This window comes from Panthera uncia, chromosome D1 (assembly GCF_023721935.1).
Source record: "Panthera uncia isolate 11264 chromosome D1, Puncia_PCG_1.0, whole genome shotgun sequence".
Taxonomy (NCBI): domain Eukaryota; kingdom Metazoa; phylum Chordata; class Mammalia; order Carnivora; family Felidae; genus Panthera; species Panthera uncia.
In genome coordinates, this window is record NC_064808.1 from 89608188 (window position 1) to 89634070 (window position 25883).

The following is a 25883-nucleotide window of genomic DNA, read 5'->3' on the forward strand; positions in this document are numbered from 1 at the left end:
TAGGGTGGATGGATTGATGGATTGATGGATTGATGGATGGATGCATGCATGGGTAGATGAATGGACGGAAAGATGGATGGATGAAAGGATGGATGGATGCATGCAAGGGTGGATGAATGGGTATATGGATGGATGGAAGGATGGATGGTTGGATGGATGCATGCATGCATGCAAGGGTGGATGAATGGATATATGGATGGATGGAAGGATGGATGGAAAGATGGATGGATGGAAGGACGGATGGAAGGATGGAAGGATGGATGGATGGGATGGATGGATGGATGGATGGATGGATAAATGGGGAGGGACACTGGAAAGCACAGCTTTTACCTGCCTAGAGGTAGATCCTGTTGGGACCCAGCCAGTGGGCCCAGTGACAGCTGACCACTGCTTTGCTTCCTGATGTGGATATATTAGTCTTGGTTCCCTCAGCAAAACCAATCCCCACCTCACAGGATCTATGTGAGGATGTGTGACAGGAGGTGCTGACACACGTAGTGCATGAGCTAGCCCACGGAGGTAGTGCCTCCCCACCCAGGAAGTAAAGGTAATGGACAGGCAACTCTGCAGAATCTCAATAGAAATCAGTCTCCTGACTTCCTACTGCCATTGTACGTCCTGGGGCTTCAAGGACTTACCAGGGGGTACCTCTCCATCACCCCACCCTCTTCTCCTAGGTGCATTCATTCCTTTTTTCATTCAACCAACCTTATAGGGTGCCTGTTATGGTCAGGCCTTGTTCTACGTACTGGGATAGGAGAAGAATAAGATTCAGTCCTTAACTTGGATAGACAGACAAATAACTATATTTAAGGTCCTATAATGACATAGATGAAAAGAAGGAGTGCAGCAGTATTTCACAAAAGCTGGGGAAAGCTCCATAAGGAGATAGTCATAGAGGAGATATGTGAGCTGGGTATTGCAAGAGGAACAGGGGTTACCAGGTCAAGGAGATTCCAGAGAGAGGAAATGGCAAGTGCAAAGGCACTGAGGTGTGAAGTTATACAGAGTATCTGAGGGGAACTGAGCAACTAGGTGTATTTGGGGTATCAGGAGTAGGAATGTGCCCATGTGTCTGAGTGTCTGTAAGTAACAGGGAAGAAGGAACAGCATGGGGGGTAGGAGATGAAACTGGAAAAGTAGACAGGGTTGAGCTGTGAAGCCCATGGTAAATCAGGCCAAGTAGGCTACGGTCAGCAAAGCACCACTGGGGATTGCGGGGCACAGGCGTGACTGGCCAGATACAACAGTATTAATTAGGCTCCCACTATTCAGGCGCAGCACTAGGCTCCTCCATATATAGGAGATTATCCTTGGCCGACTCTGATGATAAATGAATTTGATGAGGTATTCTCCTCTTTGATTCACGCAATTATCCCTGGAGAAATGGTCAATTTGGGAGCGATTTCTCCTCTCTGAAGAGCCAGACTGGCTGGCTAACGGCAAAAAGCAAGGGGAGGGTTCCCACATGGCCACCATCTCTCTACCACCACTGCCACCACCACTGCCACCACCACCACCACGCAGTACTTGGAAATCCCTCGCGATCTCCTGGGGATTTGGGAAGAACTTGAGAAGGGATAATAGCAGAGGTGACAGGAGCCAGAGAGGAAGAAAAAAAGGGGGAAATCCCTCGGGTGGAACAAAGATTTATGAGTCTGCGCTTTTTACCCAACAGGACAGAAAGGCCGGGTGGGTGGCAGCAGCCAGCTTGTAGCTCCCAAACGCTCAAAGCTTCTCCAGGCCTGCTCACAGCAGGAAGTCTCTCCCTCCCCTTCTTCCTCCTCTCCCCTCCCTTCCTTCCCTCCCCTCCTTCTCAGCTCCTCTCCAGAAAGGTTTATGGAGAAGACTCCAAATAGCCCCCTCTCCTGCAGGCATAGTCACACCAACTGAAAGGAGATTTAATTAGCAAAATCTCGTTAGGCAAACGAAATTATCCGTAAGACAATACTCCTCTGGACAGGGGGTATGATTAAACAAAGCCATTAATTGAGAGAGTCGCTTTGGCAGCTCCCCGGATGCATTCATCTCTGGGCAGGCTCCACTTTGCCTCCTTGGGCCAGCCGGAACAGACTCTGCCTCCTCCCGCCGGCTCCACCCGCTCCCCACTTCATCTCCGCTCTTGCAGAGCCCCTCAGTTGGGGCTGCAGACCTCGGCATCTCATCAGCGGCCGCTCTGCCGCCAGATTCCTGCTAAAGTGCCTTGATTGCATAATGTCTATTTGCATAATGTAAATTGCAATCTCCTAGCTCGGGAGGCAGGAATCACAGAACAGCCATTATTTTTTACCACTCCACAAAAATTCTACATTTAGAAAGCAGATTTGCAGCTCAGAAAGCCGTATAAATCTGAATCCGCCAGAAACGCCATTAAATCACACCAATTAAGCCGGACCAACGAAGAGCCCCTGTCACTGTTCTCTGCACACTCAAGGACTCCCAGCCCAGATGGAGGCCATGAGATACTGGAGGCTATGGCAGTGGGGCTGGGCACAGGAGCTGCAAGAGGCAGGGAATTCTGTCTTACAAACCTTAACACACACCCCATAGGCCTTTGCAACTGCCCCAATCAAGATTTGGAGGAGAAAGGCCGAGAGGCGGGTAGAACTAGTGTGAGTTATTTCTGAAAGAGGACTTCAGCTACCTCCATTTCGATCTCAGTCTGTACTTCCTAACTGATTAAGTTCTTTCCAGCTTATCTCTTAACTCAAACGACCCTGTGCACAAAGCATCCTGTGATGGGAACCAAAACTACCCCCTCAAGCAAGAACAACTGTCCTGACACCAGCAAGACCCCTGTGATTGACCCCAAGACAGTGATGGACCTGACCTTTACCGCCCACCTGCGTGTACCCACCGACCTTTGTCCCACATTTTCCTTATGTTCTTATTTTCAGCATTGTGGAGCCGGTCTTTGAGATGCTGGGCCACTGTCTTCCTGGTGTCGGCCTCGCTGAAATAAATGCCTTTCTTATGTCACCACCGCTCCTCTCCCTGCCTTTGAATTTCGTCAAGGGCCAGTGGCTGAACTCAGTCTGCTTGGGACCCCCACGCCAGGTGCTCTGGCACCCCTGTGTCCCGGCTACATTTCTTAAGCTCATCACCTGATTGGGGGTGGGTGCACTGTCTCTAGACTTTTCAATTTGTGGAGTGGGAGATCTCGAATCAGGAAGAGGTCGGCACCTTTAGCAGAGGTAATGGAGAGATCTAAGGTGTTTCACACGTGGGCAAAACATCCATGCCTTTAGCAGCTCTTTAATGACTTTTCCTCTCTTCTCCCAAGTCCCCTCCGGCCAAGTGAAAGAAATGGTAGGAGAAATCCTGCTCACACTGGGCGGGGCTAGAATCTGAGCGCTCTTTACAAAGCTGTTTCCTAGGGGTCACTGGGGAGAGATGAGTCACAAGGTGCCTGGAAAGGGGCATATTCCCTCTGACAACTACATAAGATCCCAGCTTCCCTGCAGCCAGCCCTAAATCTGGTTACTCTTTTGCCTCTTTATTGCTCATTCAATATTCATTTGTCAAAGGGCAAGATGCTAATGTGTATTATTAAAATATCAATAGTTTATGAGTGAACTTTTATGGAGGATACAGTTAAAGGAGAGATTCTTGACCATCCCTGTCAGGAGCAATGGAGAGGGACAATCTTTCCAACTCCACTTTTTATTTATTTACTGGGTGGATGAAATGACTGAACCATTTTTTGAGTAGCTATTGTGCGCCAAGAATGGCTTTAGTGCTTTCGCATGCTGGCTTCCCTCCAGTCCCCACAGCAGACCTGGGAAGCGTATACAATCCCATCTCCATTCTGGACATGAGGGCTCTGAAGCCCAAGCAGATATGCCTGGGTCACAAAGGTGCTAAGCCAGGATCCAAACTCATTTTGGGGCTTCAGATCCAATCCCCCCACCTCCAAGTTGGAGCCCTGAAAATACAAATGATCTTTACGTTTTTATCAGTTCCTTCACTTGTCCAAATTACACTTTAGTTTCCTGACCTACATTTCCCAACTCCAGCACCTTTTTATCAAAACCAAGCCCCCTTATCCCTCTCCTCCCTGTTCCCACCCTTTCAGCATTAGCCATTCTCATATCTCAGCCCTTTGGAGAAATGAATTGGTTGTTTTCACTCTTCTGTTGCTTGAGTTTTGTTTGTATCCTCTTAAGTCACAACAAGGCATCCAGGCACTCAGATTCTCTTCCAAAATTCAGCTGCATCCATGTCAGTAAAATGACAAAGGAAAAGGGGTCTGGTCCCTTAATGGCACAGGTATGTGGCAGAAGGGCAGGAAAAAGAGAGGACACGGGGCTCAGATAGGAAAGGCTGCCCAGATTTCCCCAGTCCTCTACAGAGCCCCAGTAGCCTCTTAAGTCCTGATCTTTGGCTGAAACCTCCCCCAGCTTGGAAGGCCATTGAGTTGGGGGTGTGGGGAGCCTTGAATGAAGGCTCTAGGCTTGAGAAATCCTTGGTCACAGATCTAAGTGTCCCGCCATACCTGGCACCTCAAGCTGTGAGTTGCAAACTGGACTACTTTTGCGGAAACGGACACTAATATGGAAGCTTCCGCCAGCTGCAGGAACTCCGAACTCCAGCATGTCCTTGGGGGGTCCCGCTTTGGGAGGAAGCCTAGCCTGGCCTCTCGGGGGGAGGGGCTTTAAACCCAGACATTCCGTGACATGAGGGACAGTTTGATGCCCAAGGATGGGGGTTTCTTCAGCCTGTCTGTGGAAATTATGAGGCTATACTATGTCAGACTTGCCAGGTACCAGTCGTGGTAGATTGTGCTCTCCAAAGATGGTTGCAACAACATATATCCCGTCCCTATCTCCTCCTTTCATGTGCTGTTGACACTCATCCTTCGAGTCATGATGGCAGGGATGTCTATGTTCCCTTCTTTGAATTGAGGCAGGCCTGTGTAACTGCCCCCCCAAGAGAACATGGTGGAAGTAATGCTGCTTGACTTCGGCAGTGCAGCTCCCACCTGGCTCTTGTTCTCATTCAGGGTGCTCCCTTCCTGGCATTCAGCCGCCATGCTGAGAAGGAGCCCAAGCCACCTGGAGCAGTCACATGGGCCTGGCCGGCAGGCCCAGCTAACATCTCAGCCAACCGCTAGTATTAGCCCCCCGAGTTACAAGTGAATGAGCCTTCAGTTGATTCCAGCACCCAGCTTTTCACCTGCCTCAGCCGAGATCCCAGACCCAGCGGAACAGAGACAAACGGTCCCTATTGTGCCCTGTTTGCATTCCTGGCTCACCGAATATGCACATAAAAAACACTGTTAAGACACTAACTTTTGGGGTGGCTTGTTACACAGCCACAGTAACTGGAACACCGCTGGAATGAAACAGAATGTTTGCTGCTTCCCTCTCAAATCCAGCCTTCACAGGTCTTCACTCAGACTATTCCCTCCTCAAGTGGCCCCAGGCCCTCTGAGCCCACCACCCCCTCCTCTTCCTTCCAAAAGGCAGGGTCCTCATGCTTTTATCTCTCAATGCAGGTCCAAGAGCGTGTTCCTAAGTGAGGGGGTTTCCCCTGGACACGTGTGGGGGGCCCTCGGCCACAGGGAGGGAACATGCACATCTTTTCCCCCCCTCTCCACTCTCATTAAGGTTCACGCTCAGCTTGCTTCTCTCATACTTGACTTGACTTATGAGGCCCCTTTAACCTCCAGTGCGAGGAGACAAGATTCTCACCAAGGTCTATCTACGCTGGCTCCCCCAGCCCCCGGCTGCATCTCCCAGGTAGGCTTTCCCGGAACAGGATGGAGGGAGGCACCCTTCCCTGCCGCCCCCCCACCCTCCCCCCTCCCACTGGGGCCCGGGGATCCGACCACTCCAGAGCCTGGGCTGTGGAGGAGGTGCCCTGGGAGCCGCAGCCCGTCAATCACAGAGGCGACCAGCACTGAATCGCAGGCCATTAGGCGGGAGGGCCGGCGCCCTGCTCACTCACCGGGCAGCCATCGGCAGGATGTTAGACGATCGCATGGCGGCCATTCTTATGATTTATTCAAATACTCATTACAGTCAATCTATTTTTACACAGAGGTGAAGATGTGCGCTGATAACGGTTAATCATTTATAATTCCATGGACTGGTTGGAAGCCAATGTACTATCAAAGGCCTGGCAGCAGCCCAGCCTCCGGTAGCCCCAGAAGCGGGGTGGGGAAACTACATAGCCCGGGCGACCCAGTCTTCTGGCTAACATCTGCTGAGCAGAGACCAGGTTGAGGGTGCAGTGGGAACACGGAGACCCCGGAATCCCAGACTGCCCTCCAGGAGCTCACAGCCCGGCTGGGGGGCGCGCAGGAAGATGCCGGTCAGGGGGGAGGTTGCCATGTGAGCACAGAAGAACTTCAGGAGAGGGAGAAATCACTTCTAGCTGGACTTACTAAAGAAGGGTTCGAGGAGCAGGCTCGACTTAGGCTGGGTCCTGCAGGTGGGTAGACTTTTGCCAAGCGGGAGAGCCAAAATGAGCACGTGAGCTTAAGGTGGTGTTACCATTGCCACCAGCAGTGTCCCCCTTCCCCTCCCTCACGCCGCCCTAGAAATCAACCATGTGTCAAAGCCAGTGTGGGCTTTCCCTGACTCCCCAGCTTAGCCCACAGATGACAATGGCTGGGGTCTGGGTTGGCCTTGCAAACTCAAGAGCTTCCCTCTCCAACACTCATGACACACATAACACATCAGGTCCACCTTAATGCATAATCAATAAAGTCTAATTAAATAGGATGTCATATTACAGGGCTTCTTTGTCACATTCAGACCTAATCTAATTAGAAGTCCACTGTATTTTACATTCTGACTAGCTCATTGTTGAGGATTTCTCTTGCACAATTGCATGACTGTTAAAGATTAGGTTCAGGGCTGGTCTTTAACCCGTAACCTTATTGAGTCAGCCTGGAAACACCAATCAAAGTTACTTACAGTTCACAGTCCCTTTTCTGGTGAGCGGCATGGAGGACAGAAAGCCTCAGAATCCTGCTCCAGACTTCACCTGTCAATAAAAGAAAACGTTTTTTTATAGATGTGTATGATTCTGCTGAGTGAGAGCTCTGAGTGAGAGCCAACGTGGGATGAGGGTAAACTCAGGAGTCGTTCTGGCTCAGGAGCAGCACAGGACTACAGCTCTATTCCCACAGTCCTGATCGGGAAAACTTCCCGATCCAGGCACTCTTGGTGCAAAATGATCATTGTTTAGACAGCTAACCAGGACAGAGAGAGAGGATCACTCCCTCCTTACCTGCTTGCTGCCTCAATTTCTTGCGAGTTTCATCCCCTTCTCTATAGGAATCCCAGAGAAAAACAGGCTCATGGCTGTTGAGAGCCCTGAGCTGACCAAGGCAATAATCATTTACTGATGCCTCCCGTCTGAAGGGAGACCCCATGCAGAGGGACAGAGCTGAACGGCCCCTGTGAAAGCTTGCAACCTACATGGGGAAGGCTGTGAAAAACTAGCAAACCACAAAGCCCAGGTTGTTGTTTATGGCAGGATTATGGAAAATCTGGATGGAAGAGAGAAATTTCAAGGAAAGGTGAAGAGTGCAGTTGGGCTAGATGGAGAAGAATGATGAGGGAAGGACTGGAAAGATAAAAAAATGTGACTGCTTTTAATTCTCTTTCTGGAAATAGAGCAACAACAACAAGAAAAACCCAGCACATGCTTATGAGTGTCTGCTCCGTGATCGACGCTGGCTAGGTGCAGCAGGAATAAAATCCCACGGATGGGTCCTGCTATAAAAATGCTGCCACGTCATTCGGGAAATAAGATTACCCATATGGAACATCACCAGATATTGTGCAAGACAAGGCTATATGCACAGTAGTGCTGAGCTGTGTGGTAGGGACTATAATTCTCTCTCCACAGAGAAATGAAGTTGGCGAGAGCTGAGGTGCTCAAGAAGTATTTGGGCGTAGGGAGAACTTGCATGGGGCCTTGGAGATTGGCAAGATTTGGCCAGCAGAAGGGAGCAAGAGGGCATTCGTGGAAAGGGAGCAATCCAGGCATGGATGAGAGGGGGGCAGCATGGGAGTGCCCTGGGACAAGGCAGAGGCTGTTTTGCCTGCAAGCAACCAGGAGAGACCAACACTGAATAAGCCAGATGGGGCCAGAGCATCTAAGGCTCTGAGTGTCAGGCCGAGAGGCCAGGCTGGGGGTAGGAGCTGGAAGAGAGCCATTGAAAGTTTTTCAACAAGGAAATGACACGAAGAAGAGGAACCCCCTTGCCCCGACCCCTCTAATAATATTTTCCCTTTAATTAAGACAGAGAGACTTCTTGGAAGCGGTGGAATTTCAGACAGAAGATTTGGGCGTGGGCCATACCGTGATGTGCTCATGAAAAGAAAATGTCCCTCTTGTTCAGGATGGTGTCCGTACTTCCTCTGGGGCTGTCTACTAACATCTGCATGACCAAGATAAATGGCTCAAGGAGGCACCTCTGAGACAAGGACCACGTCTTATGCATCTTTATAGCCCCAGAACCTCGCCAAGTGCCCACCATAGTTCTCTGTGTACGTCTGTTGAAATGTTCATTGGTAGACCCTGTTCATTCCAAACAGAATCTACAACCAGCACCTTGGGACCAGCCATGGATGGGCAGTGGTTGGCAGTGGGCTCCAGCTTACGTTCTTTTGAACAACTGCCATGCTGCTACTGAGCACGTGTGAACTCAGTGTAAGAAGTCTCTAGATGGAATTGCATGCAGTGGTGCTTTATCCCTGCCCTCTGGGATTGTGTGTTGAGACGCCAGCACCTGAGAAGAAGATATGTCAGACTTCTCATTTACATATGCTGTAAAGCTGGGAAGGAGAGCCTCTCCTGGAGAGGTGGATTCAAAAGTGTTAGAAAGCTTTTAACAAGCTGAAAGAAGGGGCCAAAACTACAAAGTCCAAGTTTTCCTCTACCAGTTTTTGTTTCTTGCACAATAACATCACGACAGCCGTAAATGAGGTAACTTTGAAGATGAAGGAATATGGCCCACCATCCCATCACTCTGACCCATCAAATTATTACATCTTATGTCCACATGCAAATCCATTTTTATTTTTTACAGAATTGTAGAAAAAGATTTGACAAGGATACATTCACCAAATCCCACTCTCACATTCAAAAGTCAATCGCAAAAACACCAAACAGGGTAACCTGGTTAAAAAAAAAAAAAAAAGAAAAAAAAAAAAGATGTGGGTTATTTGAATTTAACAGAAGCTCAGGATGACCCCAGAGTGTGGTGTTGCTTTGAAATCCATTACATGTGATCTTAAGTTGCATTCCCATATAGTGTCCAACGGAGGGATGAACCGTCCCCTCACTCTTGACTTATCAATCCATATTAATTTAAGATGCAGTTTTGACATCCCATTTAATGTAGTTTTTAAATTAAAATTTTTTTTAATGTTTATTTATTTTTGAGAGAAAGAGAGAGGCAGACTGCAAGCAGGGGAGGGGCAGAGAGAGAGGGGGAGACACAGAATCTGAAGCGGGCTCCAGGCTCTGATCTGTCAGCACAGAGCCCGACATGGGGCTTGAATTCACAAACTGCGAGATCATGACCTGAGCCGAAGTCGGACGCTTAACCGACTGAGCCACCCAGGCTCCCCAGCCCATGACTCTTATAAAGGATGTCTACTGGCTGACTCTCTAGAATACTGAGGAGTCTGAAGAGGAAAGACAAGCTAGGCCAAGAGCGAGGGAAGGGTGCAGAGGGCATGCAAATTATCCCACCAGTCCCTTCTGTGTTTTTCTCTCAACCCACTCCCTTGAATGTGGGACTGAACTGTAATCAGACCAGGGAAACTGAGGCCTGGGATGGGTGAGGTGGTTTGCCGAATTGGATAAGCCACTTGCTTTGAGGACAGGCTGATTTGGGCTCAATACAAAAACCAATTTCTTTTTTTGTTTTTTTGTTTTTAATGTTTTTATTTATTTTTTTTGGGGGGGGGAGGGGTAGAGAGGGGGGAGACACAGAATCCGAAGCAGGCTCCAGGCTCTGAGCTATCAGCACAGAGCCCAACACAGGGCTCGAATTCACAAACCGTGAGATCATGACCTGAGCCGAAGTCGGACGCTTAACCGACTGAGCCACCCAGGCACCCCCCGCCCCTGCCTCCATTTCAATATCTTTAACAGTGAAGAGGGGAGGTGAGCGAAGATGTCTAGTGGCTAAAGCTCGGGTTAAAAGTTTAGCCGTTAAAAGCTCAAGCTCTGGAACCAGCCTGCACAGTTTTCCATCCTGGCTCCACCACTTACTAGTGGGATGGACAGGTTACTTAACTTCTCTGTCCCTCAGTTTTCCATCTGTAAAATGGGGCTAATAAGGGTTCTACCTCTGAGGTTAGTGTGAGGACTGACTGATTTTGTATCCTGCAAAGTGCTTGGGACAGTGACTCACACAAAATAGGCACTCGCTGAATGTTAGCTATTGTCATTGCTATTTTGTTGTCACTGTTTTCATTCCTAGGAGGCTGTGTCCCTTAGGACACAGGGCTTTGTCCGTAAGATTACCCGTCCTTCTCCCACATGGTGGTCCCCTAAATATTTGAAGAAATTGTATGAAAGAAGGACTGTGTTACACTAGACAATAAGATTAGGACTAACTGGTCGATGTTAGAGGAATTCAACCTTCAGTTCGATATAAGAAAGAAGCCTCTAGCAATGAGAACCATCCAAAAATGAGCTAGGCTTCCTCAGAAGGTAGTGAGCTCCCCAACCCTGGAAGGAGAATCTGCACTGGGTGAGAAGGTGCTCCAACCATGGTCTTCCAGACATGGCGTCACCCATCTATGAAAGGTTAAAAAAAAATTAGGAGTCTGATAGGGTTGACAAACTTCTATATTGATAAAACATTGATACTGTCTTCATTTATCATCATTTCATAAAGTAACTCAACCCCCAAAGTAAGGGGAGTAACAGGACCATTCTTTGAATTGAATAAATACAGCATCATGGAATGCATTCCCTCTCCCTCTCTTTCTGCCTCTCTCTCTTTGTCTGTCTGCTCGCTCTCTCTCACACATGCACGCACACACACATGTGTGCACACACGTTAATATGTGACCTCTCCATGCTGTCCTTAGTTTTCACTCGTGATCAGTGGAAAAGTCTACTTTAACTGGCACTGATCCACGGACACATGCTGGGGAACCACCTATGTGCCATGTATTTTAGAGCCTTCCAGAGCCAGCAGTGTGTGGTCCTGGCAGGCAAGGGATCATGTCAAAAGCCTTCAGACAAGCAGCCGTGCAATAATAGGACCAGAATTTAAACTCAGGCCTGTCTTGTTCACCATGAAAATAAAATGGAACTATAAATGAGACTGACCACTCACATTTATAAATATGAGGAAACTTGCGAAATGGTTAATGAGGAACGAGTTGTTGAATTTTTGTCTGGGAATGAGGTAGAAGAGGGACAGAACAAAGCTTCCTGCAGGAGGTAGCACATGCTCCAGGAGAGCTGAGTGGCACCCGTGGAGCACGCCCAGGAAAGCTGGAAGGCTGGAGAGAGATGAACGTAGGGCTTAGCAAGGGCATGAGTCTAACACAGAGAACACACAGAACACGAGTCTAACACTAGGCCTGGGGTGTTCACCAGACATGGGTTCACACCCTCACTCTGTCATTAACTTACTGCGCGATCCTGGACAAGAAACTTTACCCCCTCCGTGCCTCAGTTTCCCCATAGGCAAAATGATATGGTTAGACTCCTAGATAATCCTTAAACCAAAATTCCATCTGATATCTATATACCTGTGAGGTTGCCCAGACTAACCTGCCAGGGAGGGCTCTAAGTCTCATGCTAAGGCACCTCAGTATATCACCCTGGTTAAGAGTAAAGATGTGGGAACCAGATAGTTCTGGATTCAAACCTAGGTCCATCGTTAACCTAACCTTAATCTCTATAAACCTCAATTTTCTCCTGTTTAAAAGGTAGGGGGTTAATAGTAGCATCTTTAAAAAATTTTTTTTAATGTTTATTTAGTTTTTAAGAGAGCGAGAGGCGGGGGGATGGGCAGAGAGAAAGGGAGACACAGAATCCAAAGCAGGCTTCAGGCTCTGAGCTGTCAGCACAGAGCCTGATATGGGGCTCGAACTCACGAACCGTGAGATCATGACCTGAGCCGAAGTCAGACGCTTAACCGACTGAGCCACCCAGGGGCCCCAACAGTAGCATCTTTAAATGAGATGATGCACCTAGAGCTGCCTGGAACATACTAATAATAATAAATGAGGATTTTTGTTGTTTTTATGTGTTCTGAGCTAAGGCAGGCAGCAACTGAATGGAAAAGGAGAACGAGAGGCAAATCAAGAAGATTGAGGCCTTCTGCATTTATCCCACTGCCCGTGACAAGCTTTTCAGGTCTTGCCCCAGCCAGACCTTTGGGATGAGGACAAATTATGACAACCCATTCTGGGGCACCAAGAGTCTCTCTGGATGCTCTTCTTCTCTGAAAGCCCATCCACAGGCATAAGAGCAAAACTTCCAAGAAAGACAAAACGTGAAGAGACCATTCCAGAAGGAAACCCTTGAAGGATCACCCATCCATCCAGACGGTGTGTCCTGTGTCTCCCCACCTCACTGCTGAGGCTTCTCTCTGTTCCACCTGTGCTCCCCCCATCACCCTCTCTGTTCCACCTCTGCTCCCCCATCACCTGGCAAGAGCTTCCAATTATTTATTTACACTTGTTGAATGAGGTTGTCAGTGGCAGCCCTGTAGGCTCTGACCAGCAGGCTCTAAATCACACAATAACTAGGTAGCTGAAAATGGATAAAATTACCTGGCACTAAATACTTGGCTCTGAGATGCAACCCCCCTCCCCGCCCCCCACCAGCCCTCACTGAGGGTGCAGCCTTTCTTGAAGCCTGGTAAGAGCCAATGCTAATGCCACACCTGTCTTCGGCCCCTTGGGCCACGGGCAGTGCTGGTCACCCTGTTGCAGAGGGAATGGAAGAGCTCCCTGGGTCATGCTCCCCGGGTCTCTAATCTTGGGCCCATACCTGTAAGTACAGGTTCACATATAAACCCCTCTAAGGAATGCTGGCACTGGTGGGCTAATCCTAATGACTTTAATACACAGGAGAAGGACCCGGAGGCCCTCGTGACCTGTCTGCATCCTATGGGAGTGCGGTGGGGGCTTCCAGGGCGGCGGGGCCCTCTACAGAGGCAAACCCTCAGGAGCTACAGGACCTGCTCACAGGGCAGCCTCCCCGGCCCCATGGACATCCTCGGAGGATTGCTGATTCCCCATCAGGAGTCTCACTGCCCTTCTCCCCACGGCATCGTCGTCAACCTGCCTTAGGCCTTCTCTCTCTTCCAGGGCCCTAATTGGTCTCCCGGCCTCCAGCCTCACCCCATTTTTGCCCGTGTACCACCTCCCCTCAGCCCGGCATCTTTCTGGAACACAAATTTGATTGTGGCCACTCCTCCTTAAAACCCTTCCATGACGCCTCATTGTCTGACAGGCGTTGCCAACTGGCAGTCCCTCCATGGACTCTTGCCTGTCTGGAATTTTTATAAATTCTGCCAACATCTCAAAAGTGGGAAATTTCAAATTTTAACCATCTGTATTTCTAACTTTTCTCCAAAGGTCAGGTGACCTAACAATGCCAGTCCTGCATTTCCACATGGCAATCACTAGATGATGCTGAGTATTGGCCACCTCCTTTCATAGTTTTTTATTTATTATTTACTTTTGAGAAAGACAGAGTGTGAGCAGAGGAGGGGCAGAGAGGGGGAGAATCTCAAGCAGGCTCCGTGCAGAGCCTGACACGGGGCTCGAACTCAGGAACAGTGAGATCATGACCTGGGCCGAAATCAAGAGTCAGATGCTTAACTGACTGAGCCACCCAGGCACCCGAGTCACCCCCTTTTAATCACGCACGGGTCCTCCTGTTTCCCCTGAGAGAAGGCAGATGTCACCCTGGAAGTCTCTCCCGTCACAGGGTCAGACACCTAGAGGCTGACTTATTCTGCCTGCTGAAGAGGTTCGGGTTCAAAGTGACAGCACAGGGGTGGGTGGCTCATTATGTTCTCAGCTGTGCGGTGCCAGCGGGAGGGTGGATGACAGGATTCAGGAAAATACCAGCACTACCAGGCAGGCCCGCCTGAGTGTCCTTCCCTCCCACCTGGGCAATGCCACTCCTAGCCTGGAGACAGACGGCAAAGGTCCTAGGGCGGCTCTCCTGGAACGCCAATGGCTACAAGGCAGGTGCTGAACAAGCCCCGCCCGCTTTATTCCTGAGGCCCCACCCCTGGGTCCAGCCTCTCCCCACCCTGGCTCAGGAGCGGCCGTACCCCCTCCCTTTATTTCCATCCCACTGTTCCTATCAAAGCCCTAACAGCACATATTTTGTTAATTGTACAAACCTAATGGGGGAATGCATTGGCAAAAAAGGGTAATGGCCATCAGACCAGCAATAAAACAAAATTAATGGCCCATAGGAAGAAATCATGTCCACTTAATCCCGGCTCTGAAACTCTAATAGAATAATGGAATACCAACGGAGGGTTTTTTTCTCTCTATGCAGATTGCTTACACCATGTTAATCACTTGCAAAGCAGGCCACATACCACTCTGGCTCACATGACCCTCCAGGGAAAGTAGCAGACCAGAAACATTTAGTGCAAGGCTCATTACTGACAGGCACCACCACAGCAACACCTTCCCTCTCTCCCTCCTTCCCCCAGGTGACTCTGGGACAGCCGGTATGGGGTGTCATTGAGAGCCATGAGGCGTGGTGGGCCGGAAAGCAAGACACATAATACCTAATAATAGCAAACATTTATTGAGTGCTTACTATGTGCCAGACACTGGGCCAGCTAAGCACTTTCTATATACTGTATTACTGGATCCAATGTTCATCTTCTATCGCTGGCTGCGCAGTCTAACAAGGTAGCTGCCGGCCACGTGTGGCTTTTTAAATTCAAATCCTAATTGATTAAAATGAAATAAAATTTAAAATTCAGGGTTCAGCCTCACCGGCCACATTTCAAGTGCTCGACAGCCACACATATCTGGTGGCTATTGTACTGGAAGGTTCACATGGAGTACGTTTCCATCATCGCAGAACGTTGTATTAGAGCCTGCTCTAGAATAGTGAGGCCATTCTATCTTGCTCATTTAACAGATTCAGAAGTCAAGGCGCAGAGAGGTGAGGCAAGCCACCCAAGGTCATGCAGCTGAAATACGGCTGCGTTGGGTTCTAACCCAGCTCTATCTCAGTCTGGCTCCAGAATCCCCAGCCTACCCACCACTTCCTGGCAGAACAAGCAGTCAAGCCTGCAGGAAAGTCTTTTGAGGGAAGTTAGCAGTAGAAAGGCTCTTCTGGGTTGTCTTCAGCACCCACCCACTCCCTGGCACCCAGAGAGCAGACAGACCCCCAGTGCTCCACTTGGGAGAGCCAGCTCCGTGGGTGTGTCAAACTGGGAAGGTCATCTGGAGAGAGGGAGGACTTTACAGATCATCTAGCCCCACCTCCTTCAAGTTATGAATGAAGAAACCAACGTACAGAAAAGTTAAGTGGCTTGCCCAAGGTCAAACAGAATTAGAACTACAATCCAGGTTTCCTGACCACCAGTCTTCACTGGCCAAAGCAGAGGACAAAGCAATGCCCAGACCCATGTGCAGTCACAGGTGAGAGGAGGAAGAGGTGTCCCTCCCACCTTCCTGGAGAGTCCTGGGCCAGGTTGGAAGTGGCTGGGATGAGTTTGAGAGTACTGGGCTCTGAGGAAAAGCAGGAAAGGAAGAAGGGTGGGGACGGTCAGGCCTAGAAGATGTACTGGTTAAAAGCATGACATTGGGTCACTACTATCTTTTGGGAAAATAGTATACGGAATCTACTGTCATTGAGAATACACTGACTGACTAAGCAGCCCCAATTTGAGAATGTATCCTACAGGGAAAAAGTGGCAGGTGCACAGGGATAATGTGGCAGCATCTATCGTGGGGAAAAGTCTAAAGCGACGTGGATGTCCACCAATAGGGGAATGGTTGGATAACTCCTGGTACAACCATACTATAAATACATGAGGGCATTAAAAAGAATGAGTTCGACCGACACCTTTTGCCAGGCAAAATGGCCATAACGTTCAAAATAAGAAAAGTAAGTAGCAGAGGATGTGTGTGGAGTGATTCCAAGTTTATAAAAACAGAGAAAACTCTAGGACGAGTTGATCCCTTTGCATGTGTTTGTGTGAGCACGGAGGCAGCGTGGAAGGGGTGGCCCAGGGTGTTCACACTGGTGCGGATGGGGCACTGGAAAGACAGGGATGAAGGCACACCGTTTTTAGCACATCTCAGCCTTGTTGCCGGTGCAGGGAGCACCGTCACCTCTGTAATTTTTGCGAAGAAACTTAATAAAGGAAGAGACAAATATTTGACAAAAGAAGAAAAAAAAAGAGAAGTCAGATTCCAAACCTGCCTCACTCACTAGCTTCACGGCCTTGGCAAGTTCCTTAATCTCACTCCATCTTGATTTCTTTGCCCAGACACTGATGATAATAGTATCATGTCATGAGGTGGTGGGGAGACTGGTGGGAAAACGAGTTTATAGCTGCTCAACAATTGGGGCCTTTCTATCAGAGGGGAAAATCTGCCGAGTACATGGAGGGACTTCCTGGGCCACCTCTCCAGGGCGGTCTGAGAGCCATGGCCAGGGCTCCCTACACACCCCTCAGAGCCCCTATATTTTGCCATACAACCATTTCATCTATTCATTTTTATTTTTTATTATTTATTTATTAAAGTTTATTTATTTATTTTGAAGGAGATAGCGGAGGGGGGCGGGGGTAGAGAGAGAGGGAGAGAGAGAATCATGAACCGTGAAATCGTGACCTCAGCCAAAATCAAGAGCCAGGTGCCGAACCAACTGAGCCACACAGGTGCCCCTATTTATTTATTTATCTTGAGAGACAGAGAGAAGGTGAGAGCACTCATAAGTGGGGGAGGGGCAGAAGGAGATAGAATCCTAAGCAGGCTCCATGCTCAGAGACGTGCCTGACATGGGGCTGGACCCCACAACTGTGAGATCATGACCTGAACAGAAATCAAGAGTCAGACACTCAACCAACGGAGGCACCCAGGAACCCCCCCACCCTCCCATGCCCCGCCGTACAACGATTTTAATGCGTCTCTCTATCAGACTGTAAGATCTTTACAGGTAGGAATAGTGCCTTGGTTATTTATTCATTCATTCAATCATTCAAGTTAATAACTTAAAAATTATGTCTTAGGCATGTGTACCTGCACTGTGCCTGACATCAAAGATATAACAATGAAGAAGACAGAAAAGTCTCCGCTTTCATGGAGCTCCCATGCTAACGGAGGAAACAAACTACTTATACACACGTATATAGTCCAGTGGTGATAAGCACTAGGAAGAGGAATGCAGCATGACAAGGGAGCAGAAGTGACTGGGGAGGGGACAGGGACATTTTAGAGAGAGAGGACAGGAAAGAGCCTCCGGACCTCTCTGGGAAAGCGTCCTTTGAGGCACATGCCACAGACCTGGTGAAGCCAGTGGTTGTATTCAAAGGATGTTAGTTTAAGGGGCGCCTGGGTGGCTCAGTCAGTTAAGCATCCGCCTTTGACTCAGGTCATGATCTCACAGTTCATGAGTTCAAGCCCCGTGTCAGGCTTTCTGCTGTCAGCACAGAACCTGCTTCGGATCCTGTCCCCCTCTATCTCTGCCCTTGCCTCTCTCTCTCTCTTAAAAATAAATAAATAAACTTTAAAAAAGGCGTTAGTTTAAGAATAAAATAAAAATAGGCTGGTGGGAGAGTGGAGGATAATTAAGACACCTCAAAAACATGCCTCCACCCAAAAGAACTGAAAGGGGGGACCCAGACGTTTGCACACCCCTGTTCTTAGCAGCGTTACTCATAAGAGCCAGAAGGTGAGAGCAACCATAGTGTCCGTGGACAGATGAATGGAGGAACAGAAGCGTTATATGGATACTGACATATCACTGAGCCTTCAAAGGAAAGCCACGTGGATAAACCTGGAGCGATACGACGCTAAGTGAAGCAATCCAGTCACCAAAGGACAAAAACTGTCTGATTCCACTCACGTGAGGTACCCAGAGGAGTCATATTTGTAGCGATGGAGGGTAGAATAGTAGCTGCAAGGGGCTGGGAGGGAAGGGAGAGGCAGGGTTAGGGTTTAACAGATACCAGGTTGTAGTTTTGTAAGATAAAAAGTGTTCTGTGCATAGATGGTGGTGATGATTGCACAACACTATGAAAGTACTTAATGCCACTGAACTGTGCACTTAAAAGTGGTTAAGATGGTAAATTTTATGTGATACGCATTTTACCACAATTTTATTTTATTATTTTCAACGTTTATTTATTTTTGGGGGAGAGAGAGAGATAGCACAAGTGGGGGAGGAGGGGCAGAGAGAGAGGGACAGAGGATCTGAAGCAGGCTCTGTGCTGACAGTAGAGAGCCTGATGCAGGGCTCAAACTCACGAGCCGTGAGATCACGACCTGAGCTCAAGTCAGGCGCTTAACCAACTGGACCACCCAGGCGCCCCTATCACAATTTAAAAAAATACACGCCACCACTAACTTCTCAGAAAAAAAAAAAAAAAAAAAAAAAAAGAGCCCGGGATGTTAAAGAACAGGAGGAGAAGCAGCTGACAGCCAAGGTGAGGCTAAGGGAGCCCAGGGCGGACACAGAGAGCAGGGAACCCCAAGTCTCTGAGGCCCAGGGGAGAGAACACAGAGGGGCGGCTGCCAGGCAGAAAGGGACAGAAGCTCCCAGGCCAGTCTGCTGACAGGAAAGGCAACTTTCCTGTGGAAACGTCTGAGCCAAGGCGATTCCAGAGTGCCGGTACTGGATAAATGAGACACAATTTAGGGTAAAAAAGAAAAGAAAAAAAATGTTTTTAAACTGGTGGGAAGTAGGAAGCAACTAGTAGAGAGTTGGGACACTCTCTAGCTTGAGATGAAAGACAGTCCCACGAATCCACTGCAGGAGATCTAAAAAGGAAAGGGAATAAGAAGCTGAGAACATGATGAGGGGTTTTGGGTCCTTCACCTGATGCAGCCGTGGGCATCTTGGTGTGTTGGAAAGCGTCTTAGGGCCCAGGAGACAGTCTTATCTTTGTGCCCCTTTGACCTTATGGGGTCTTTGACCTTGTCTGGGCCTCAGTTTCTTCATCTACTGAACTGAGTGTCTGGAACAGGGCAAGAGGAATCTTACATTTTTAGGGGTCCACAAACCCCTTGCGATTTTATCCAGAATGGCATTTGTGTGTACATTTTTCTATGGAGGGATTTATACATTTTTACCAAGATTTCAAGGCTGTCCGTGTCCCCAGGAAGGTTAAGAATTGGTGGAAGAGATATTCACTAGACTCACATTAAGCTAGAAAGTTCTAAGCTTCCCAGAAATCTTGAGCTGGACACCAGTAAATACTTAGGCCTCAAGTAAATCAAAATGTTTATTCCTGCTTTGCCCGCAACACAGAGATATTGTAAAAACGAAGCGAAATAATTATATATTCTGAAAAGTTAAAATTATTTCTCTCATGCAAGTAACTATGATAATCGTTATTGTTGGAGTGTTGCAGAAAGAAAGAGTAGCTCTAATTCTGTGTCTCCCTCTCTCTGCCCCACCCCCGTTCATGCTCTGTCTCTCTGTCTCTCAAAAATGAATTAAAAACATTAAAAGAAGGGAAGGAAGGAAGGAAGGAAGGAAGGAAGGAAGGAAGGAAGGAAAGGAGGAAGGAAGGGAGAGTAGTTCTGCAGCAGGCATAAAGGGGGCATGATAAAGGGACGTGATGTGCTATGGGCTGACCCTCCTCTGGTTAGAAATGAGGAGGCCCTCGGGGCGCCTGGGTGGCGCAGTCGGTTAAGCGTCCGACTTCAGCCAGGTCACGATCTCGCGGTCCGTGAGTTCGAGCCCCGCGTCAGGCTCTGGGCTGATGGCTCAGAGCCTGGAGCCTGCTTCTGATTCTGTGTCTCCCTCTCTCTCTGCCCCTCCCCTGTTCATGCTCTGTCTCTCTCTGTCCCAAAAATAAAAAAAAAAAATAAAAAAAAAAAATGTTAAAAAAAAAAAAATAAAAATAAAAAAAAATAAAAAAAAATAAAAAAAAAAAGAAATGAGGAGGCCCTCAATTCCCCTTGTGGAGAGGGGTCCAGGCCAGAAGGAAGCGTATATGCAGCCTACCCAGGAGGGACAGCCTAGGGCAGAACAAACACATCTCTTTGGGCCAAGAAGCTCTCATTTTGTGTCTGGCTTTACTTGGGAGGGAACTTTCAATTGTGTGCCTGAGAAAAGTGACAGACTGAGGATGGATGCGTCAGGGGAAAACAGCACAGGCAGACTGGCCACCAGAGAGCAAGACGCAGACTGGAAACCTGTGGAATGACTAAGCTAGCATCACCAGGGCAGAGGGGACCTCAGCCACAATGGGGAGCGCCTATCCAGAAGGAGCCGGCCCAGAGGCAGTGGGAGGGACGATTGTCAGAACCGCGCACAGTTGCACCTGGATGGAACCTTAGACATTATCCATTCCATCCTCCTGATTTCATGTCTGCAGAAACGGATTAAGAGAGGGATGACACTTATCCACACCAGTCCAGGATTGAATGCCAGCCAGTAGCTCCCTTCATTCGTTTACAGAATGTGTTTTGAGTGTCAGACCCTTTGCTAGGTTGGAGATCAATAACGAGCAACAAATCTATCCCTCTCCCCTCAAGGAGTCCATAGTCTAAAGGGAGAAACAGATACCGGTTGCTTGAGGGGGTAGGTGTCATCCAGCATGTTAAGTAGGGGCCACAGATGAGGGTCTCCCCACTTCAGGCAGGTACATCCAGACAATGGCAAGATGGAGGGTCAGCCACTTCCCCTCAGGCCAGTCCTGGAGGCAGTGGAAATATTCACCGTAGAGTCCAAGCCAAGCCAACAGCCACCTACATGTCAGAAAAGAGTGCCCACCATGGCAGCCATCCAAAGAAGACTGTCTGTGCGTCTCTCCCAGGGGAAGAAAGCCACGCACTCCAGCAGGCCAGCCACAGGCCCTGGTGAGCAGGCCTCTCCAAACAGCACTTCCATTCATTACTTCCTAACTCGCCTCGGGGGGCTGGTCCTGAATATTGTTTCATAAATAACTTAACAGGGCTCCAGCTTGTTTAACTGAGGTTAGGCAGATGTGCACAGCACAGGCTGATTATGAGGGAATTTGGCTGTGCTGAATGGTTCTGGGATGCTGATTCTCTGCGGAGGGGTGGCTCAGTGGAAAAGGCAACCACTCGGCTGGTGTCCCCACCTGGATCCCCAGATCGCAGCAGGGGGACACCGAAAGAGCATTTGTTTCCAATTGTTCTTAGCCACTAATTTGGCTCCAGGGTATAACACCAATCTGAGAACAAACGGAGTAGGAAAACTGTGCGTTTCCTAAAGGAGACCGAATATCACCATAAACAGGGGAGGGCGGGGGAGGATTCCTGAGTTCACTGCACATGCCCCAGCGGCCTCCAGAGCCCAGGCTGGCCGCTTCCCTCTCCAGCCCGGAGTCACCCGGCTGCACTGCCATCTGCCGTGCCTCACCTGCTCATTGCTCCTCTGAGGTGCCTCCAGCAGAGGACAGATTACTCTGATGGCAGGTAGATAAAATGGGATCCCTTGCTAGCAGTAACTACCCAGAACAATCTCTCTCCTGAGCAACTGACTGTCTCCACCTGGCACCTGCCAGCCAAAGAGCTGACGGGTGGCAAAGGCTGGCGTAGGCAACTCTCCCCCTACGCGGAGAGGACCGTGAAGGCCGTCTCCAGGCAGGACTTGCTCAGAGGGCCCTCTGTCGGGCTGCAGAAAGGTAGGCCGGGCCACCCCTCAAGGGGGAGACATGAAAGCAGCTGTGTTTCTGGCAGAGGGAAGAGCTAGCACTCTCCAGGGGCAAAGGGGGTGACGGAGCTGGTGAGCCAGGCCACAGCAGATGCTTTCTCAAGACTCATGGGCAAAATCCCCAGTAAACAAGAGGCCCCTCTCATAGTTCAATTGCCTTCTGGTGGCTTAAAATAATGGAGTCAGAGAACTTTCCCTGTGACCCTCTTGAAAGCAAACCCGCAGATAAAATGCTTTTACCAACCCGACTACTCTCTTCACAGCGTCTTAGCAGACAGACCATAGTTTCCAGGATGAAAAAAGCCTCCCTCACCAGCATGTGAGTAAGCTAATCGGTAACCTCATAAACTCAACAATTTTAGAGAAAGAAAACAATTTTTTAAAAATCTCTGAGCAGTTGAAGTACGTGTCACAAAATCTTCCCACTAAAGTTTATGAACCTTACTTGTAAGGGAAACTCCCAGACTCTTACTCAGAGCTTCTTCTGACTGATTTCGTACATGCTTCTAACAGGACCAGGCATCTGGCATCTTAGACCTCCGCTGACAGAGGCAGTAAAAGAGGAGGTGCGAGGAGGGAATGGAGGGTTGACCGAGGAGAGCACTGAGGGGCAACCTAGTGAGTCATCACATCAGGTTCAGCCGTGTTCAGGATCATTTACTTAGGAAGATAGGGAGGATGCCCACTGGTGAGGCTGAAAACATCCTCAGAGGATGTGAAGAAGTAAAGCTTTGGCTATCTGGAAAATCCCAAATGAGTCTCCCTCGTGATGCTTCCACGCTTCCTGTAAGTTGTTTTGAAGCTTGTTCAGAAGCTGCCTGCGTTCATTCATTTGCTCAATAGGCATTGACTCCTGTGGACGCTGGGGCATAAAGCAAGAGGAAGGCAGGGACCTTGTTTAATAACAACACACACACACACACACACACACGCACACGCACACATGCACACATGCACATCAAGAGCATCTATTTATTGCACACGAGGTGCTCGATAGATGCACATTGTACAGATGTTAGAAAAGGCACCTGGAAAGGGGAGGGGCAAGCCAGTCAGATTGTCCTTTGACCCAATCCCTAGCTACTCACATGAGAATCTTTCCGGGGGAGGGGCTGTCATAATTCAGGAGTCAATTAAAAATGTCATCGTATCAAAACTTTAAACTGCTCCACCAAGAAAAACATGAAGACACCACAGAATCAGGCCTGAAAAAATGTGGACTAGATTGTCCAGTCCAGTGATGAAATGAACAGTGTGGAACCATCAGTGTCTGAAATGCTTCCAGCTCCGTAGTCAACAGGACCCTAGTCCTACTTAAGGACAGACCTAGCCTGCCAGCCTGATTTCTCTCCTTTTCCCTAAAGCTTTGGAAGGCAGGATTTAGGTCTCTGCCCCATCGCAGATCAAGGAGACAGCAAGCCACTCTGCCTCCTCTCCCAGCCCCTCAGCTGGCGGGCTGGGGGGAACAGGGCACCGTCATCATTTGGGGGAAAGTCTTTATGAGACTCATAAGGGATGGTGGGGGAGGGGCTAGGATTCTGGCAATCTGTCCTGAAGAATTCAGGTTAATAATTTATATATGCATTAAAAAAAAAACCCTTCTGAAACAAATTGCATACAAATTGTGTGACATTTGAAGGAAATTTGCCAATGTTGCTCAGTGAAGCGTAATAAATATATGCAGCCCATAATAATAAGTTACTTAAACTCAAGGCACTAAATGATTTATTAATTGTCTTCTAATCCTTTCCAGCTCCAACTAAAACCAAGAGTGTGGCCATATTTCACATACCAGTTCATAATGCCTCTAACACCAAACAGCGTGGCTGCCATTGGCTATTCAGTCCGTTTTTCATTCTGGCCCCCAACTCCCCAGACGGGCTTGTAGGAGGGCCCACAGCTGAGCGGACTGCTATTGTCAGCAAATGGGTAGATGCACCCCAAACACATCCCATCCCACTGCACTTCTCACGTGAATGTCACATCAAACACGCTCATTTTGCCTAGAGTTCCCTTCCTCTGGCTTCTACCTCTCCCACTGCCATCAGTACCACGGTGCCCCTGGGTAGACATCAATCCTGGGAGAACGGGCTGTTGTCTCCTGGGATGCGCCAGGCTCACAGCCCCAGACTCCTCTCCAGCAGCAGATGGTGAGCCAAAGAGAATTAGAACGGAGATGGGAAATGGAACACAGAGACCTGCCCTTTCTCTAGGACACACTGACCCAGCAGGGAATGTGGGATTTTGGTTGCCATGCCCACTCACTGGGCCTCCTCCCTACTGCTCCAGACATTAGCCTCTTCTCCCTGGAAGACTTGATGCTCAGGATGTTGCCCAGAGCCGCCTATAGACCCCACCCTATCTTGGGATTCATACCCTGTGTCTGGTAGGAGGGAACATCACCAGTAAACTAGAAATCTGTCGCCAGAAATATGGCCTGTGGATGGATGGAGAAGTAGGACCAGGAAGGGTCCCAGGAACTGAGTGTCTGTGTTCAGAGGTGAAGTGATTCTCCACACCTCCTTGGTTCCCCAACATGCTTCTTTCCAGTCTTCTCATCTCAGAACGATGCCATATTCCACCAGCTACCCCCATCTGGGGGCCACCTTGGATCCTGCCTCTGCTTCTCTCTCACCTCACACCCAACCAGGGGGATTTTACTCTTAAAAAACATTTCTCAAATCAGGGTGCCTGGATGGCTCAGTTGGTTAAGCGTCCAACTCTTGATTTCAGTTCAAGCTGTGATCTCATGGTTTGTGAGTTTAGGCCCCACATCAGGCTCTCCCCTGACAGTGTGGAGATTGCTTGGGATAATCTGTCTCCCTTTCTCTCTGCCCCTCCCATGCTCACCCTCTCTCACTCTCTCTTTCAAAAATAAATGAACTCTATAAAAAAATATTTCTCAAATCTATCCCTTTCCATATCCACCGCCACTGTATAATTCAGAGCCCAAGGATGCAAATCAGCAGCTCTTTCTAGATGTTTTGTGGGATTTGCATAGTGCTCCTGGTGTTCCTTTGTTTTGTTTTGTCTTTAAAAAGGTAATGTGTAGGGTGCCTGGGTGGCTCAGTGGGTTAAGCGGCTGCCTTTGGCTCAGGTCACAATCTCACGGTTTGTGGGTTTAAGCCCCACGTCGGGCTCTGTGCTGACCGCTCAGAGCCAGGAGCCTGCTTCCGATTCTGTGTCTCCCTTTCTCTCTGTTCCTCCCCTGCTTGCACTCTGTCTCTCTCAAAAATAAATAAACATAAAAAAATTAAAAAGGTAATACATAACATGGTTCAAAAATCAAAAGGTATATGAAATATCTCCCTCCATTCCTGTCCCCCACTTATCCAAGTGAACACAAATATAGATTCTTGGTATCCCCCTTTTATGCACACTTTTCTGCACCTTGGTGGATTTTTTCTTTTTACCCTTAAAATATTTTTGGAGATCTTTCCATATCAGTACAAAGACAGAGTCCTCATTCCTCTTTTTATTTATTTATTTATTTATTTATTTATAATTAATTAATTAATTAATTTTGAGAGAGTGAGTGGAGGAGGGACAAACGGAGAGGGAGAGAATCCTAAGCAGACTCTATGCCCAGGGAAGACCCTGACATGGGGCTTGATGTTATGACTGTGAGGTCATGACCTGAGCTGAAATCAAGAGTCAGACGCTTAAACCAATGAGCCACCCAGGCACCCTATTTTATTTTTTAAGTAAGCTCTACTGCCAGTGTAGGGCTTGAACTCCCAACCCCAAGATCAAGAGTTGCATGCTCTACCAACTGAGCTAGCCAGGCACCCCTCTCTTTCCTCTTTTTTTTTTAATTGTTTTTAAATTTTTTTTTTTAACGTTTATTTATTTTTGAGGCAGAGAGAGACAGAGCATGAACGGGGGAGGGTCAGAGAGAGGGAGACACAGAATGTGAAACAGGCTCCAGGCTCTGAGCAGTCAGCACAGAGCCCGACGCGGGGCTCGAACTCACGGACCGCGAGATCATGACCTGCGCCGAAGTCGGACGCTTAACCGACTGAGCCACCCAGGCGCCCCTA

At 48.7% G+C, this 25883-nt stretch overlaps 1 protein-coding gene across 2 annotated transcripts in view; it reads right to left on the reverse strand.

The window, feature by feature from the left end:
* The window catches only part of PKNOX2 (PBX/knotted 1 homeobox 2), a 282247-nt gene that overhangs the window by 184481 nt on the left and 71883 nt on the right, over window positions 1-25883 (reverse strand). For both annotated transcript variants that reach the window (XM_049654902.1, XM_049654896.1), the window contains exon 2: window positions 6924-6993. The gene's annotated coding sequence lies outside the window, so the exon portion shown is untranslated. The remainder of the gene's footprint in view (window positions 1-6923; window positions 6994-25883) is intronic.